The 20,248-nt window shown below is 41.7% G+C and overlaps 1 protein-coding gene and 1 pseudogene across 1 annotated transcript in view; both read right to left on the bottom strand.

The window, feature by feature from the left end:
• Positions 1 to 16,941, bottom strand: part of LOC101279240 (transmembrane 9 superfamily member 2-like) — a 98,544-nt pseudogene extending 81,603 nt beyond the window's left edge.
• The window catches only part of LOC101279489 (N-alpha-acetyltransferase 11-like), a 233,057-nt gene that overhangs the window by 195,010 nt on the left and 17,799 nt on the right, over positions 1 to 20,248 (bottom strand). The gene's annotated exons all lie outside the window — the stretch shown is intronic.

The raw sequence follows: 20,248 nt of genomic DNA, 5'->3' as shown, positions 1-20,248 counted from the left end.
AACAAAAATTGAAAACAGCTAATCATGATGGAATGGATAAAAAATTACGATCCATCCATACAATGGAATATTATGAAACTATTAAAAAGTATAATCATTTTCTCGTTCTTGTATTGCCTCTCTCCGTATATATGTGTGTGTATATATACATAATATACAAAATGAACATGGAAAGAAGTCCATTATAAACTTCTAAGTAAAGACAAAGAAGCAGATTACAAAAATATATATATTACAATCTCACTTAGATTAAGAAATTACATATACATAAAAAGAATCTATTAAAATTGAGGAGGGGGCTTCCCTGGTGGCGCCATGGTTGAGAGTCTGCCTGCCGATGCAGGGGACACGGGTTCATACCCCGGTCCGGGAAGATCCCACATGCCGCGGAGCGGCTGGGCCCGTGAGCCATGGCCGCTGAGCCTGCGCGTCCGGAGCCTGTGCTCTGCAACGGGAGAGGCCACAACAGTGAGAGGCCCGCGTACCGCAAAAAATAAATAAAATAAATAAACAAAAATTGAGGAGGATTATATGAAGACTGCACTTCATACTCTTTATACCTCTGTGTTGTATGAGGGTTTTACAAACATGTATTACTTTTTTTCCCCTTTTTTTTTGGCCACAATGCACGGCATGCAGGGATCCTAGTTCCCCAACCAGGGATGGAACCTGGGCCCCCTGCAGTGGAAGCTCAGAGCCCCAACAAGTGGACCACCAGGGAAGTCCCCAAACAGGTATTACTTTTGTAATCATCGTGGTGGTGTTCGTACAATGCTAGTGTACTTAATGAATTTAAAACTTTTTATTGATAAGACAACCATACTTTGATTCTAAATACCTAATTCAGCAGTTCTCAAACTTTTTTAGTCTCAGGACTCCTACTCTTAAAAATTATGAAAAACCCTGAAGAGTTTTTGTTTATGAGGGTTATATCTACCCATAGTGATCAAATTAGAAATTAAAATGCAAAAATTTTAAAACACAAGTGTACAGAAGCACACATTCCATTAGCCTTTAGAGTGATGACATCATCACACTTCACATAGCTTCTGGAAAACTCCACTGTACACTCATGAATGAGTGAGAGTAAAGAAGGCAAAAAACATCTTAATATTATTATGGAAATAGTTTTCACCTGACAGACTCCCTGAAAAGTTCTCAGAGAGTCCCAGACCTCACTTTGAGAATAGCTGATATAATTAGTCCTGCAAAAAAGATGAATTACACTATAACACTATAAACAACTTTTCTGAAACTTCCCTACAGCTTTAAGTTTGCAATGGAAGGAAGTCTGCCTGTAAAGGGGGGAAGGAGAAGGACATCAACATCTATCCAAAATAAATATCCTTAGGGACTTCCCTGGCGGTCCAGTGGTTAGGACTCCATGCTTCCACCGCAGTGGGCATGGGTTCAATCCCTCGTTGGGGAACTGACATCCCACATGTGGTGCAGTGTGGCCAAAAAAAAAAAAATCCTTAAAATAAAAATGAATGAGAAAATTCTCAAGAAAGCGTTCCTCTATATATAAAAGGGATGACAAAAGACAACTGCTGGTTTCACTTAACCTTGGTAATCTTAGGGTGGCAACCCACAAATGTTGATAAAAGTTACTGCTACTCTGGCCAACTGGGGCTCTTTCATCCTATTGGTCCATTTATTCTTCCCAGACCTTCAAAGATGTGGTCTTTAAATGGTTGCAAAGAACCATTCCAGGGAATTCCTTGGCAGTCCAGTGGTTAGGACTCTGTTCTTTCACTGCCGAGGGCCCGGGTTCAATCCCTGGTCAGGGAACTAAGATCCCGCAAGCAGGGAAGTGCAGCCAAAAAAAAATATTTCCATATAGACTTCCATATAGAGTATCAAACACAGACTATATTAATGCAAATTTCTCCTACTCATTAACTCCTGCCTTCTGCCACTTTTCCCTTACTTTAAAAGAATTATCAATTAAGCAGTTGTTTGCTGCTTTTCCTCCCACATTCCCTATGTGAATGTTTCCCATTGTGAGAAATACATATCACTGGGGATATAAGAGATAATTTTAGGTAGTAGGTGAAATAACAATCTGTACTCTACTTTTTAATCTAGTTACTTGAAAATAGATGAATAAAATATATAAGTAGTACACTAAGCCTGTCATTTCTGTAATTTCCTGCTAAATAAATTTAAGTTAAATTATGAATAAATAGGGAGTTCCCTGGTGGCCTAGTGGTTACGATTCTGGGCTTTCCCTGCCAGGGCCCAGTTTCAATCCCTGGTCAGGGAACTGAGATCCCACAAGCCGTGCGGCGCAGCCAAAAAAAAACGACGGATAAATAATAATACAGGTGCCTCAGATGTGGCAAAAATCAACAAGGTGGTGCATGAATGACTGAAATTCAAGAAGCACTGCCCTTTTCTCTGGAAAGAAACAATTAAGGGCACCACCAATCAGACACCAAAACAGAAACCTGGCAGGCATCCTCTGCTCCTCTCTCTCCCTTCCCCTTCATCCCCACTGCTGATCCACATCGAGTCTCCCCCTTCATCCCCATTGCTGAACCACGTCAAGTCTCCACATGTAACACAGATTATAAGCAATGCTGCCCTGGTTGAGCCCTTCCATGCCGATTCAGCCTCCATGGCAGCCCCAAGACACTTCTATTACCCTAGGGCCCAGTAGAAAACAGTTTGAAAACCACAAGACAGATTTCAAAAACAGTGTGATTGAGACTTCCAAGATAAAAAGATCTGAGTTACCATTGCAACAAAAAGAATAAAATACCTAGGAACAAACCTACCTAAGGAGACAAAAGACCTGTATGCAGAAAACTATGAGATACTAATGAAAGAAATCAAAGACAACACAAACAGATGGGGAGATATACCTTTCCTGGATTGGAAGAATCAATATTGTGAAAATGACTATAATACCCAAAGCAATCTACAGATTCAATGCAATCCCTATCAAACTACCAATGGCAATTTTCAGAGAATTAGAACAAAAACTATAAGATACTAATGAAAGAAATCAAAGAGAACACAAACAGATGGGGAGATATACCATTCTTGGATTGGAAGAATCAATATTGTGAAAATGACTATACTACCCAAAGCAATCTACAGATTCAATGCAATCCCTATCAAACTACCAATGGCAATTTTCACAGAATTAGAACAAAAAATTTTATAATTTGTATGGAAACACAAAAGACCCCAAACAGCCAAAGTAATCTTGAGAAAGAAAAACGGAGCTGGAAGAATCAGGCTCCTGGACTTCAGACTATACTACAAAGCTACAGTAATCAAGACAGTATGGTACTGGCACAAAAACAGAAATATAGATCAATGGAACAGGATAGAAAGCCCAGAGATAAACCCACACACCTATGGTCACCTAATCTATGACAAAGAAGGCAAGAATATACAATGGAGAAAAGATAGTCTCTTCAATAAGTAGCACTGGGAAAACTGGACAGCTACATGTAAACGAATAACATTAGAACACTCCCTAACACCATACATGAAAACAAACTCAAAATGGATTAAAAGCCTAAATGTAGGGACTCCCCTGGTGGTCCAGTGGTAAAGAATCTGCCTCACAATGCAGGGGACATGGGTTCGATCCCTGGTCGGGGAACTAAGATCCCACATGCCGCAGGGAAACTAAGCCCTCGGGCCACAACTACTGAGTTCATGCACCTCAACTAGAGAGCCCGTGTGCCACAAACTACAGAGCCCATGTGCCCTGGAGCCCGTGCACCACAGCTAGAGAAGAGAAAACCCACATGCCACAACTAGAGAGAAGCCTGCACACCACAATGAAAGATCCCACATGCCCACAATGAAGAGCCCGCATGCCACAACTAACACACGGCACAGCCAAAAAATAAAATTAATTAATTAATTAAATGTTTAAAAAAAAAAAGACCTAAATGTAAGACCGGACACTATAAAATTCTTAGAGGAAAACATAGGAAGAACACTCTGACATAAATCACAGCAAGATCTTTTCTGACCCACCTCCTATAGTAATGAGAATAAAAACAAAAATAAACAAATGGGACCTTAAAAGCTTTTGCATAGCAAAGGAAACCATAAACAACACGAAAAGACAACCCTCAGAATGGGAGAAAATATTTGCAAATGAAGCAACTGACAAAGGGTTAATCTCCAAAATATATAAACAGCTCATGCAGCTCAATATCAAAAAAACAAACAACTCAATCCACAAATGGGCAGAAGACCTAAATAGACATTTCTCCAAAGAAGACATACAGATGGCCAAGATGCACATTAAAAGATGCTCAGCATCACTAATTATCAGAGAGATGCAAATCAAAACTACAATGAGGTATCACCTCACACTGGTGAGAATGGCCACCATCAAAAAAATCTACAAACAATAAATGCTGGAGAGGGTGTGGAGAAAAGGGAACCCTCTTGAACAGTTGGTAGGAATGTAAATTGATACAGCCACTATACTATGGAAAACAGTATAGAGGTTCCTTAAAGAACTAAAAATAGAACTACCATATGACCCAGCAATCCCACTACTGGGTGTATTCAAAAAGACACATGCACCCCAGTGTTCACTGCAGCACTATTTACAATAGACAGGACATGGAAGCAACCTAAATGTCCACTGACAGATGAATGGATAAAGAAAATGTGGTACATACATACAATGGAATATTACTCGGCCATAAAAAAGAAATGAAATTGAGTTATTTCTAGCAAGGTGGATGGACCTAGAGAGTGTCATACAGAGTGAAGTAAGTCAGAAAGAGAAAAACAAATATCGTATATTAACGCATATATGTGGAATCGAGAAAAATGGTACAGATGAACCTATTTGTAAAGCAGAAATAAAGACACAGACATAGAGAACAAACAAACGTATGGATACCAAGGGGGAAAGGGGGCAGTGGAATGAATTGGGAGACGGGGATTGACATATATACACTATTGATACTGTGTATAAAATAGATATCTAATGAGAACCTACTGTATAGCATAAGGAACTCTACTCAGTGCTCTGTGGTAACCTAAATGGGAAGGAAATCCAAAAAAAGGGATACATGTATACATATAGCTGATTCACTTTGCTGTACAGCAGAAACTAACACAACATTGTAAAGCAACTATACCCGAATAAAAATAAATAAATAAAATTAAAAAGATCTGAGTTGGAGTCCTATGTCTGCCACTTACTAGCGGTATGCCCTAGTCATGTCCCTTACCGTCTCTGAGATTGAATTTCATCATCTGTAAAACAGCAGTAGTAGATTCTAGCAACAGGGCTATTCTAAGGGTTAAATTAGTCACTGTATATAGAGTGATATAACATTGCTCCTGGCTCATAACAGGCATTCAATGCTATTTTCCTTACCATTGCATACAGGACCTCCTGCCATCATCTGGCTTCTGCCTACCCGCCCCCCACTTTTTTTCTGGCCCTGCGGCTCAACATGCAGGATCGTAGTTCCCCAACCAGGAATTGAACCCGGGCCCCCTGCAGTGGAACCATGGAGTACTAATCACTGGAACGCCAGGGAATTCCCCCAACCCCCTTCTGCGCTTCATCTCTACCTGCACCCCCCAAACCACAAATCTTACGTCACAAACACACTCGATTATTCACAGTCCCCCAATCACAGTATGCTGTTTCAGACTGCCAAGCTTTGGACCACACTGATTTCCCTACTAGAAATGCTCACCCACCCATTCATCTGACAAATACTTTTTCATTCCCTCCATTATATCCTCACTGCCCCTTAGTCTCCTAGCACATAACATTTTATCACAGCGATTTGCTTACAAGTCTATCTCCCTACATAGGACTGTGAACTTCTAGAGGGCAGGGACCACTTGTCTTTGTATCCCCAACACCTAGCCCAAAACCGAGAAGATGGTAGGTGTCCCATTCATGTTTGTTAAGTGGCTATAATAGAAAGCAAATTGTAAATGAAGCAACATTCTTATATTTCTGTAGTAAGTTCTCAATACTTACATGGATAATGCAAGCATCTTTCGACATGCCATGTTGGGTAATAAAACATCCTATTGGAAATCCTGGTGTGCAGTACTTTTTTCCATCTTCCATATCACGACACCATATCACTGGCATATTATCAATAATCCTAAATATAAATATTATTAAGGAAAAGATTTAAAAAGCATTTCAAATCAAGCAATACTAACATCATCTTACATACATTTAAGTTCAGATTTTTAATCAAACTCAAGTCACAAAAAATAGTATACAATTTCAGTAGATATTAAATAGTTATTAAAACTACTTCTGAAAGGAAGTGAAAAATTAAGTCATGTGATTTCAGATGCCAAACACAACACTGATGTTGATAATCCAGTTATATTCCTCTCTTCAAGAAATCCAGTTTTTGGGCTTCCCTGGCGGTACAGTGGTTAACAACCCACCTGCCAATGCAGGGGACACAGGTTCAAGCCTTGGTCTGGGAAGATCCCACATGCCGCGGAGTGGCTGGGCCCATGAGCCATGGCCACTGAGCCTGCGCGTCCGGAGCCTGTGCTCCACAACGGGAGAGGCCACGACAGTGAGAGGCCCACGTACCGCAGAAAAAAAGAGAAAAAAAGACTTTAAAATAAAGACTATTACAAGAGACAAAGATGGACAGCTTTTTCTTTTGATTTTCATTTGCTGTATCATAAGATTTTACACAAACTTTTACACGTTTCTGTCTTGTTAAAACTATTAAGAAAGAAAATTAAAAATATTAAGAGATTTGACTAAATTGTATAAATCAACTGTCACAAAACAAGCACTTTATCTTACAAATAAAACTTTTCTTCAGAGACTTCAGTATGCCATCATTCTCAGCACTATATCCTCTGCATTTCAGTTCATACCTAAAATGATTACAGTAGACACACACACACACAGACACACACACTGCTTTCACCACTAAACAGAAGAATTTGCCTTCTTCAGTGTTATAAAAGGTGGGGTAAAAGTCCGTTGTAGCAGGAATTCCCTGGCAGTCCAGTGGTTAGTACTTCATGCTTCCACTGCAGGGGATGCAGGTTCCATCCCTGGTTGGGGAACTAAGATCCCGCAAGCCTCACAGTGCAGCCAATAAATAAATAAATAAAATCCACTGTAGCTTTCTAAAAACTACCCTGATCTACAACCCTTCACTTAAAACTGATAATAAAATTGGTTATAGTGCTGGTTACACAACTCCATGAGTATACTAAAAAGCATTGAATGGACACTTATGAGTGGGTGAATTATTTGGTATGTGAATGATCTCCAATAAAGCTGTTACCAAAAAAAGTGATAATAAAATATCTGATACTTTTAATATGAAACCTCTTGTTTACAAAGTCTAGCTACAGGAGATTATCAAGATGAAGTGCCAATGTGGTTCATCAGAAAACAATAAGCAAGAATAAACAATGAAAATTTAACACTTCATATCCTGAAATCATACAAATATTAACCCTAAAATTCCTTATTGGCAACTGAACTAAACTGTCATGTTTCTTCCATCCAAAGGATAGCATTTCTTGAAAAGGCGCACTTTTCTCTTAGGATAATGGTACTCCACAGGGGAATTGTGTGCAACTTTAATCATCGAAAAGCGAATGCCTAGCACACAGACCAATGGAACACATCAATAGAGAACCCAGAAATAGACCTACACAACTAGGCCCAAGTGATTTTCTCACAAAGATTTAAAAGCAAGTAAGTGGAGGAAGAACTGAAATTGCTGAAAAGGTCTTTCCAGCAAATGGTACTGAAGCAATTGCACATCTACAGGCAAAAAAAAAAGAGAATTTCAACCCAGACCTCACACCTTATACAAAAAATAACTTGAAATGGATCAGACTTAAATATATAAAGTCAAATTATAAAACTTTTAGAAGAAAGTCTTCAGGACCTAAGGCTATGCAAAGTCTTCTCAGACTTGACACCAGAAGCATGATGCATAAAAGGAAAACTTGATTACTGGACCACATAAAATTTAAAACATTTGCTTTGTGAAAGACCCTATAGAGAAGACGAAAACACAAGCCACAGACTGGGAGAAACTATTTGCAAACTACTGTTGCAATAAAGGAATCATAACTATTGATAGAATATACAAAGAATTTTGAAAACTAAATAGAAAAAGAACAGAAAATGGGCAGCATGAGGGAGCCTTGTGCTGATGGAACTATGCTGTGTATTGATTGTGCTGGTGTGTACACAAATCTGCATCTCACACACACACACATACACACACACACACACACACATACACACACACACAAGAGTGCATGTAAAACTAGTGAAATCCGAGAAAGGTCTATGCATTGTCCAACGTCAGTTCCCTGGTTTTGCTATTGTACTATAGTCGTGCAAGATGTTACCACTGGGCAAACCTGGGTAAAGGGTACACAAGACCTACCTGTTCATTTTTTTGTAGCTTCCTGTGAATCTGTAATTATTTCAAAATAAAAAGTTGTAAAACAAGCTAACGTCTGATGGTTTCACATATATTAAAATTGATCAAATTATACACTTTCAATACGTGTAGTTTATTGTACTTCAGTTATACTTCAATGAAGTTGAGAAAAAAGAAGAAAAAAGTTAGTGCCTTCATAACCATGACTGCTCTTGAAAACATCCTTACTCTATCCCCATATCTATTAAGATATCAAGGGCAATATCAATAGACACTGAGAGTCCAATTACATCTACTCATATCACCCTACCCAAAATATGCAAGAACAAAAAATTAAACTTTTTTATGAATCAAAAATAAAACTTGAAAGGTAAAACCTTTGTGTGGAACCACCAACTACTGCAGATAGCTTAAAGAGCATATAGTGTCATCCCTCAGTATCAGTGGAGAATTGGTTCTAGAACTCCCAAGAATATCAAAATCCACAGATACCAAAATCCACCATTGCTCAAGTCCCTCATATAAAATGGTGGAGTATATTATGCATATAACCTACACACATCCTCCCCTATACAGTTGACACTTGAACAATGCAGAGGTTAGGGGGCCAACCCTCCCTGATGTTGAAAATCTACCTGTAACTTATAGTTGGCCCTCTACATAGATGGTTCCTCTGAATCAGGTTCCACATGCAGGGATTCAGCCAACCACAGGTCATATACTGAAAAAAGTCGGGGTATAAGTAGACCCACGCAGTTCAAACCTGTGTTGTTCAAGGGTCAGCTGTACTTCATACCATCTCTACATTACTTATAATACTTAATACACAATGTAAATGCTATGTAAATTCTAGTTTTGCTTTTGGGAACTTTCTGGAATTTATTTCCCCGAATATTTTCGATTCCAGGTTGGTTGAATCTTCAGATGCGGAACCCTTGGATTTGGAGGGCCAACTGTATTAATGTATTCTTCTGGCAACGCCGGATTCTACCTCCTTTCCTCTTTCTTTACCTCCTTTTAAAGCAAAGACTCTGGTGCAATTATGGTTGACCCTTGAACAACACAAGTTTGAACTACCCGGGTTCAGATACATGCACATTTTTTCAATAAATATACAGTGGGCACTCTGATTCCATGGGTTCCACACCCACAGATTCAACCAACCGTGGATGGCAAATGTAAAATTTAATACACGATCCGTGGTTGGTTGAATCTGCAGATGTGGAACCTGCCTATGTGGAGGGCTGACTATGGGCTTGAGCATATGTGGATTTTGGTATCTGCAGTGAGTCCTGGAACCAATCCCCCATGGATACCGAGGGATGGCTGTATATGTAGTCAGTTTTGAGAAGATTCATTTTAAAATAAGATTTAAAATAAGATCAACTGAATAACCTCATAAGGAGATGATGTTATTCGTTCTCCAAATAGTACTTGTCCAAGATTTTCAGAAGGGCTTTTCTTTCCGGAGTCTTGACAGAAGTCAAAAAAAAAAAAAAGAGGTTCAAGTAAGGTAAAAAAAAAATCAGCAAAGAAATCAGTCCTTATAATTTATCTAGCCTCTCCACTTTTTTTTTTTTTTTTTGCGGTACGCAAGCATGTGGGATCTTCCTGGACCGGGGCACGAACCCATGTCCCTGCATCGGCAGGCGAACTCTCAATCACTGCGCCACCAGGGAAGCCCTAGCCTCTCCACTTTTAATGGTAGATTCTTCTAAAAATATGACCCAGAATCTTTCTATTTATTATTTATAGACCTCATTATATGTTCCTCTTTAAACTGTTTAACCTCTGATAATTATGAATTCATTATTTTAAATGCTCATGGTACTGCTCTTGACTTTCGTAATGCAGGTAATCACAATCAAAAAGAAAACAACACTTTTTAGGATTAAACTTCAAATTACATATAAGCACAAATAAGGAAACAATGGCTTAAAGTCTGTACTGATTCTAACCTGGGACATTTAGAAACTGTAATTATCAATTCTGATCAAAGGGGAATTAAAAAACAAACACCCCCAAACACATTCCCACATACTCACAAATCAAATAGTTACTAGGTGAAAAGAACTACAATTACCTTTAAGTAAATTTGAATGTAAAATGGCTTAGGTCGAAGATAAAATAAATGGTAGGCCTCTGTAATGTTTTAAATTCTCATACTAACACCCTACATTTACACCTGGTATTTTAATAAAAATCAGACCTGATTTTATTTCTGCTTAATTAGTAGAAATAAAGTAATACCAAAGGGAACTACAATCATTTTTTCTAAGAAGTACATCATTTGTTGTTATTCTCAAATGAATGATCATACTGAATCTTATAATAACTACTCACTACTAAACTAAGCACCTTCATCCATTAAAAACCTTAGTATAAACCTACCTTAGTATTTGATATTTTAGAAATAAGATACAACTCTGCAAAGATATTTTTTCAAGTTCAAAGTGTAGTAAATTTATAATTTTCCTTTCTTAGAAAGAAAAATCAAGTATGGCAACTTCCTAGTTTTTTAAGCACTTGTCTCACCTTGAAAGCTCTCTATTCTAATCATTTTTTCTGTTACGTTTATTATAAAATTACCACTACATTTCTTAATATATTCAGGTTTTTCGTTCACTAACTTTAAAAACTTAAGGCGGGCTTCCCTGGTGGCGCAGTGGTTGAGAGTCCGCCTGCCGATGCAGGGGGCACGGGTTCGTGCCCCGGTCCAGGAAGATCCCACATGCCGCGGAGCGGCTGGGCCCGTGAGCCATGGCCGCTGAGCCTGCGCATCCGGAGCCTGTGCTCCGCAACGGGAGAGGCCACAACAGTGAGAGGCCCGCGTACCACAGAAAAAACAAAAAAAACAAAAAAACTTAAGGCACATTTTAACACAATTATATCATAATTATGATATAAATTAATCACAATTATATCAATTATATTGGATATAATTATAATACTTACAACTTACGTATTATACTCATAAGGTAGCACAGATTCCACTGAGTCCAATCTACTTACAAATAGTGCTACTGATGACTACAAGAAGGGAAAAAAAAATCATTACTAATACAAAGTAATATAAGGTAGCACCTGCAAAATACATAATGAAGTAAGTGAAAGGTAATTGGGTCTATTGCTCCCATCAATTTATAACTGTATAGTTGTAAATTTATAACTTAGCACAATGTTATAAATTTATAACACAGTACAGTTATAAATTTTTAAAACAGTATAGCTATAAATTCATAACATTTCATTTATCTGGCATCATCGGGGTCTTTGAATACATAAATTTTTCAGATACCTCAGCCAGGTTAAGGTTACCTCTTAACCTTTTTTAATTATAGAATCCTTTGAGAATAGGATGAAAGCTATGGCTCCTCACCCCAGAAAAGCACACATACTCACCAAATCCCCTGTTCAGCTTTAAGAGGCTTCATAGGGCCCCTAGAGTCCATGGAACTCAAGTTAAGAACTTGAAATAATTAAAGCTACCTGCATAAGTGCTTTTTTTGCATTATTGTAACCATTTTTATAAGATTATTCTAAAATACACTTCACTCTTTCCTATCTTAAACAAAACATTACGATCACAATTTAACCTTCCTTGATGATTCAGGGTCATTTTGAGCATCAATCATTGCACCTGCTTTGACTCTGTGACATCTCCAGTATCAAATGAGATGAGAACAGCTATTTGCCCCAAAACTGAATGGCAAGAGATAACTATTTACACCCCTGCTACCCACACCCCTCCACCCCTACCAAAGAACATAAACTTGTTTGTAAAGAGTTTCCTTTCTTTTTGTAAAGAGTTTCTCTTTCATTTTGGCTGTCAGCTGTCATTATGCCTTTTCTCCCTTCTTTTTTTCCCCCAATCTGCTATAGGGTAAGCCCTCAATGTGTGTAATAAATGATCAGATTTGTTAAAACTATGTGAAAAAGGACATAAAAAAGAATGAAATTTTGCCATTTGCAACACCATGGATGGACCTGAAGGGTATTACGCTTCGTAAAATAAGTTAGACAGAAAAAGACAAATACTGTATGATATCACTTATATGTAGAATCTAAAAAATAAGATAGGGCTTCCCTGGTGGCGCAGTGGTTGAGAGTCTGCCTGCCGATACAGGGGACACGGGTTCGTGCCCCGGGCCGGGAAGATCCCACATGCCGCGGAGCGGCTGCACCCGTGAGCCATGGCCGCTGAGCCTGCGCGTCCGGAGCCTGTGCTCCGCAACGGGAGAGGCCACAACAGTGAGAGGCCCGCGTACCACTAAGAAAAAAAATAAATTAATTAAAAAATAAAAAATAAGATGAATGAATATAACAAAACAGAAACAGACTCACAGATATAGAGAACAAACTAGTGGTTACCACTGGGGAGAGGAATGTGGGGAAGGGCAAGATAGGGGTAGGGAATTAACAGATACAAACTACTGTGTATAAAAGAAATATGCTGCAAGGATATATCATACAGCACAGGGAATATAACCAATATTTTATAACTTTAAAAAATTTATTTATTTATTTATGTTTTATTTTTGGCTGCGTTGGGTCTTCGTTGCTGCGCGTGGGCTTTCTCTAGTTGCAGCGAGCGGGGGCTACTCTTCATTGCGGTGCGCAGGCTTCTCATTGCAGTGACTTCTCTTGCTGCAAAGAACGGGCTCTAGGCGTGCGGGCTTCAGTAGTTGTGGCACGTTGGCTCAGAAGTTGTGGCTCGTGGGCTCTAGAGCACAGGCTCAGTAGTTGTGGCGCACGGGCTTAGTTGCTCCACGGCCTGTGGGATCTTCCCGGACCAGGGGTCGAACCCATATCCCCTGCATTGGCAGGAGGATTCTTAACCACTGCGACACCAGGGAAGTCCTATAATAACTTTAAATGGAGGGAATTCCCTGGCGGTCCAGTGGTTAGGACTCAGTGCTCTCACTGCTGGAGCCCTCGGTTTCATCCCTGGTCAGAGAACTAAGGTCCCATATGCCGCACAGCAAGGCCAAAAAAAAAAGCCTATGTCAAAAAGACTGTCTGAGAGCATGAAGTTAGTTCGTGAACATTATAACATCTCTTCTGGCTCTTCACAGGACGCTTTTGCTTACTTCCCTGGATCTCAGCTGTGCTCTTGATAATTTACCAGACAGGAATTTTTAAATCACTAAAACAGCAGAACTTGGGTAATTCTTTTTCAAAATTTCCTATGCTGCTTTTTAAAAGATTGAACATCTGCTATCATCTATACCATGTGGTTAGATTTTTCTTTTTTAAAGACAAGGACATGGAAAGTTATCACACTTGGGAACACATGTAAATAACCTTACTATAACTCTGTAAACAAGAGAATTGTATCTACACTTAGCGAAATCTAATCAGAAATTTAGCAATAGCAACATATATGAGTTATAGTTTTATAAAGGTGAATAGGCAAAGGTTTCTAAAGGACAGCAGATAATTAAAGATAATAGTTCTCATCTAGAGTCCCCAAACTGACAAAGTACACAAGATTTCAACTATATTTTAAAATGCAGGACTTCCCTGGTGACACAGTGGTTAAGAATCTGCCTGCCACTGCAGGAGACATGGGTTCAAGCCCTGGTCCGGGAAGATCCCACGTGCCACGGAGCAACCAAGCCCGTGCGCCACAACTACTGAGCCTGCGCTCTAGAGCCCGCGAGCCACAACTACTGAAGCCCGCGTGCCTAGAGCCCATGCTCTGCAACAAGAGAAGCCACTGCAATGAGAAGTCCGTGCACCACAACAAAGAGTAGCCCCTGCTCACCACAACTAGAGAAAGCCCACGCACAGCAACAAAGACCCAATGCAGCCAAAAATAAATATAAATAAATAAAAATTTAAAAATAAATAAATAAAATACATATTTGGAGCTTACTATATTTATAAGAACCTTCATAGTTTCTCAACTCAAGTGGAAAAAAGATAGATTAATCAATAAATGGTGTTAAGACAACTGGTCACCAATCTGAAAAAAAAATTAAGAGGGCTCCTCTCATATATTACAGCAGAAAATGTTAATCTTATTTAAATGTTAAAACTAAAACCATAGAAGTAATATAAGAAACCATAGGAGGGCTTCCCTGGTGGTGCAGTGGTTGAGAGTCCGCCTGCCGATGCAGGGGACATGGGTTCGTGCCCCGGTCTGGGAAGATCCCACATGCCGCGGAGCGGCTGGGCCCGTGAGCCATGGCCGCTGAGCCTGCGCGTCTGGAGCCTGTGCTCCGCAACCGGAGAGGCCGCAACAGTGAGAGGCCCACGTACCGCAAAAAAAAAAAAAAAAAACCATAGGAGAATTATTTTATAACCTTGGCTGGTATGGTAAAGATCTCTCAAATAGGGCACAAAACTCAGAAGTCATAAAAATTTGACAAATAGAATAAAAGCCAATTTTTCTAAACGACAAAAGAAAAAAAAAACAATAAGCAAAACCAAAGACAACTGACAAACTTGGAAAAAGGATGCCACAATCAAGGAACTAGTTTCCTTATTTAAGAGTTTCCACAAATCAATTTTTTAAATGTTCAACTTGGGACTTCCCTGGCGGCACAGTGGTTAAGAATCCGCCTGCCAATGCAGGGGACACAGGTTCGAGCCCTGGCCGGGGAAGATCCCACATGCTGTGGAGGAACTAAGCCCGTGTGCCACAACTACTGAGCCTATGCTCTAGAGCCCACGAGCCACAACTGCTGAGCCCATGTGCCACAACTACTGAGCCCATGCACCTAGAGCCCATGCTCCGCAACAAAGAGAAGCCACCACAATGAGAAGCTCGCACGCAGGGAAGAGTAGACCCCGCTCACTGCAACTAGAGAAAGTTACCGTGCAGCAACAAAGACCCAACGAAGGAAGGAAGAAAGAAAGAAAAGAAAGAAATTCGTTAAAGATTATATTTCTTTGCTAGGAAGCCTGCTGAAATAAAGAGCCAGCACTAGGTATTACCAGTCAGAGAAAAGGCAGGTGTAAAGTAATTTTTAAATGCTATTTCTTAGTTACACGTGTTTCACAAGATCATGGCTCAAAACACCACCATCAATACTTCTCACAGGAAAAGGCAAGCTCCAGGATTAAGAGCAAGTTTGCTGCACCTAGAACTGGCCTCTAAAAACCCCAACTTTCAACTTGGCTAAGTCTACAGTCAAACCACACCTCGCACTGTTCTCAACTCTGTAATGCCTGTGTGGTTCCTTCTAAGAGAACATTACCCCACACACTCGACTGGGCAAACTGAGGTCAGAAAATAAGTCTTACTATTCATTAATACTTTTTGAATTGATTACTTGCCAAAAAAAATTTTTAGAGTGAGTTTACAGTTACAAAAACAAGACTGCCAAGGAAGGGAGTCAAAAAATTATTGGGGTTTGGTGGACATGCAGAGGAGGAATTGTGCCAGAAATCTCTGGCTAGAGAAAACTCATAATGATAATGGTTACCATTTATTTAAGGCTTACCAGGTGCCAGGTGTTTTTGTCAGTGCTTTTCATACGTTGTCTCATTTTATTCTCACAAGTCTGAGAGGTAAACAATATTATCTTGCTGTTTGCGGAGAGGGCCCAGGAGAAACCAACGTGAATTAACAAGAATTAAGGAGGTAAAAGTGTGTGACCACAGGAGTGAGGGGTGACAGAAACATGGTGGGACTATATCTAAGGAAGACCTAGTGAGTGTGTGAATCTTGAAAGGCAGATTATATTCAGTATAAGGGGGACAGTAGGGAGGGGACGTGGGAGAGAGGGAGAAGACACAGAGTAGGAGAGGAAAGAACCTTCGAGCGGGAGGGGGAGGGGAGGAGTTATGATGGAGGAGGAGTTGAGAGGTGGAGGAGCAGCCAATTGGAAGGGGGAGAGGTAGGAACCAAGGGGAGGGGGAGTGGCTGAGAGGGAGTAGGCGGGACAGAGCAGGAGCAGGAACTAACTAGAGGAACCAAGATAAGGGAAGAGGCCGGGGCCGAGAGGGAGGGCGGAGCCTAGAGGGAAGAGGGGAAGGGAGGGGGTGGAGTCGAGAGAGAGTGGAAAGGAAGAAGCCCGAGACCGCGGACTAGGGGCGAACAGCGTAAAAGGAGGAGCTGTGAGGTGGGCGGAGGAGAAGCTGAGAGGGAGTTAGAGGAAAAGAGACGAAGGGGGAGGAGCCAAGAGGGAGGGAAAGAGGATCAGGGAAAAAGAGAGGTCCGGATCCGCCAAGTGCGAGGCTCAGCGATTAAGACCCTGAAACACACCCACAGAGGGGGCTTTGGCATTCTGGGTCAGAGTCTGAGAGCTCCCAGCACTGGTTGACCCCGGTGTGCCCCATACTGCAACCCGAAGCCTCCCCTCACATCTCACTTCCCCCCTCTAGTCCTCACCTTGCAGGTAGCAGTCTCTCAGTCTGCCTCGAAGAAGTTGACCTGAGCCAACGCGGGAAGATAAAAAGCCGCGCAGCGGGCGGCCTTAAGCCCCGGGAGCAGCCCCAGCCCCAGCAGCCACCTGAGCCCGGGGAGGGTGGGCCACAGGCGACAGAGGTTGGTTCCCAGGCAGAAACCACGAGTACACATTCTAGGAGCCGGTTCAGCGCTTGAGGACACACACCATGCACGAGATCGGAACCAGTGGAGGGGAGAAGCGGGAATGATAAGGAAGAACCGTGGATGGACAGGGAGGAGCCGAGACCGGCTGGTGGGACTAGAACTCCAGGGAAGGCCACTTGTTCGGGCGAGACATTGGCTCGGAGCCCGGTTGCTAGACGGCCTGGCTGGCTTTGTGAGCGCGCGGAGCACGCATGCGTGCGGGTCCCCGCCGCGCCTTCCACCGCCCCTCACCCCTCCTCCCTTCCCCCCACCTCCCTCTCCGTCCTCCCAGCATCCCCAGCCCAGCACTTTCCCGCGGTTCTGGCGGTTCCTCGCGCGCGCAGCCTTCAGAGCTGCCTCGCGGTGTCCGGGGGGCGGGGGAGGAGGGAAGCAGCCTGAGAGGTTTCAACTTCCCAGCATCACAGAGTCTCGCGTCCTCCTGATTTTGCCTCTCTTAGTACCAATAGCAGGGTTACCGCCCCGCCATCTTCAGTTCTTGCTGCCAGGGTGGGCGGAGGGGAATTCCTGGGCCTTGCTGCCCAGTGTGGTGGTTATTCGGCGCTTGAAATGCAGCAAGTACGAAACTGATGTCTGTAAGTGTACATTGTACACTAGGTTTCAAAGAATTTGCACGGTAAAAAGAATGCAAAACCTCTCCAACTTCATATTGATTACATGTTGAAATGATAATATTTGGAGTCTCTTGCATTAAATAAAACATTAAAATTAATTCCACCTGTTTCTTTTTTGTGGCTTAAGTTTTTTTATTGAAGTATAGTTGATTTACAATGTTGTGTTAGTTTCAGGTGTACAAGACAGTGATTCAGTTATACATATGTGTATATATAGCTATTCTTCGTCAGATTCTTTTCCATTATAGGTTATTATAAGATATTGGATATAGTTCCCTGTGCTATACAGTAGGTCCTTGTTATCTATTTTATAATAAGTGTGCATCTTTTAATCCCAAATTCCTAATTTATCCCTCCCTCTATTTTTTGTGTGTGGCTACTAGAACATTTAAAATTACGTATGTGGCTCTAGTTATATTTCTGTTGGACGGAGCAGGTCTGGGGAAGGGGGAAGAAAGGGAAAAAAACTGAAGAAGAGAGGGGAAGAAAGGGGGTTGCTCTTAAGATTCTTAAAGTTTTCTTTCTCTAAGCGGCAGGGATCTTATTTTGCGACCTCTGTAAGAATCCTTGTCGCCCTTACCTTCTGCTCCTTGTGCTGTCTTATAATGCAAAGTGCCTGTACTTGGACCTAGAAAGTATTGTAGGTATCATAGGACAAAGATAGTAGAAGAGCGTATTATTTTTCCTCCTTGTGTCTCAAGAGCTTTGGAGAACAAGAGGTCATTTGTTTATGCTGAGACGTGTGCGCCTCCCCAAGGGCCTTTCTGTGCAAGTTCCCTGGCTCCAAAAGGTCTGCATCTTCTGCTGATTGGCAGGGGGCAATTCAAGACAGAACAAAGGCAGCTAACTGGCCAATAGCAGAGGCAGGTCGAAATTTAGCGAGTTAACTCCTGGATTAGAGGGGTGGAAAAAGTTGTAGGACAAAGGAATGGAGAAAATGTACCAACGATCAGAATTAGGGGAGTTGTTAGTAAAAACATTGAACGTGGAGGCTTCCCTGGTGGCGCAGTGGTTAAGAATCCGCCTGCTGATGCAAGGGACACGGGTTCAAGCCCTGGTCCTGGAAGATCCCACATGCCGCGGAGCAACGAAGCCCGTGAGCCACAACTACTGAGACTGCATGCCACAGCTACTGAAGCCCGCGCACCTAGGGCCAGTGTTCACAACAAGAGAAGCCACTGGAATAAGAAGCCTGCGCACGGCAAGGAAGAGTAGCCCCCGCTTGTGGCAACTAGAGAAAGCCCGCGTGCAGCAACGAAGACCCAACGCAGCCAAAAATAAATAAATAAATTTATTTTAAAAAAAGATTGAACTTGACCAAAAGAGCTGGAGACATCCCTGTAAAGATTTGGAAAACAGGATAACATGATCAGAAGGGGCACCATTTTTGAGAAGAGGACCAGAAGAAGGGAGCTAGTAAGAGAGAGAATGGTCATGGTTGGAAGTAACCAGAGCTTGAGTAAAAGTTTTGTGTTTCACCACTGCGTGACCACCTCTCTCCGGCCTGCCTTTGGATGAAAAAGAGTATAAATGAAAATAAACTGGATGCTCCTCCAGTCTCTCAGGCCTGGGCCCGATCATCTAGAAGACGTGCTAGGACCCAGCAGGCGTAAACTGCTTCGGGACTGGGCAGACTGCCAAGCGCCTGCAGGATCCTGCTAAGCGAGGGGTCAGGTTCTGGGCACTCCCTGGAGGAGGAGTGCCACCCACATCACCAGCAGGACGCCTGGCCCCGCCCCTCCCCGCACTCTCCAGAGATTTTGAGAAGCAGGAAAGAGCAGTGGTCAGCGTATCACCATCCTCATCCTCTACAACTCCAGTAGTGCCATTGAAGTCTTCCATTAAAACTCCCTGCAGGGCTGTTTTCTGTTAACCTCAAGAAGTAAAGCATCACCGAAGGCTACGTCCCCATTGTCAGCAACAAGATACAGCCCTCCTGATGTCATCAGTGTGTGATTATCACCCGCTCTGGCCCACTGCTGGTCCCAGAGATACAGCATATTCTCTGTGCTACAGGGGCTCTAAGAGTTTGTTTCTGCTTCCCCACAACCCTAGAAGATGCAGAAGCCCCAGAGCAGCCTTGTGGGAGTAATCCTCTAGGCAGGCCTGGTTTTCCCCAACACCAAAGCCCCCCTCCCACCATAAGCCAATCTGACCACATCTTACAGAAGAGTAAGGCCTGCCTGCCATCTCCAGCCAGCCCTGTACACCTTCTCATCTTGTATGCAAACAGGGACCTTTCAATTTCTATTGGCCAGGATTTCCAATACAATGTTGAATAGAAGTGATGAGAATGGACATCCTTGCCTTGCTCTCCATCTTAGGGGGAAAGCATTCAGTCTTTCACCATTAAGCATGATATTAACTATAGGCTTTTTGTAGCTGCCCTTTATCAGGTTAACAAAGTTCCCTTCTCTCCCAGTGTGCTGAAAATTTTTATCATGACTGGTTATTGAATTTTATCCAATTTTTTGGCATCAATTGATGCAATTTTGTGTTTCTTCTTAAGATTATTGACATGACGCATTATATTGATTTTAAAATATTGAGTCAGGCTTGTATTTACCGAATAAACCCCACTTCGCTGGTTGCTGTGTAAAAAAAAGCAATAACAAAATAAACAGGACTACACTGTCGTGTAGAATGCAAATTTGTAAGGCTTT

The sequence above is a fragment of the Orcinus orca genome, chromosome X, assembly GCF_937001465.1.
Source record: "Orcinus orca chromosome X, mOrcOrc1.1, whole genome shotgun sequence".
NCBI classification, from domain to species: domain Eukaryota; kingdom Metazoa; phylum Chordata; class Mammalia; order Artiodactyla; family Delphinidae; genus Orcinus; species Orcinus orca.
The sequence above is the reverse complement of the archived record's forward strand: the minus strand, read 5'-3'. Positions and strand labels throughout refer to the sequence as shown.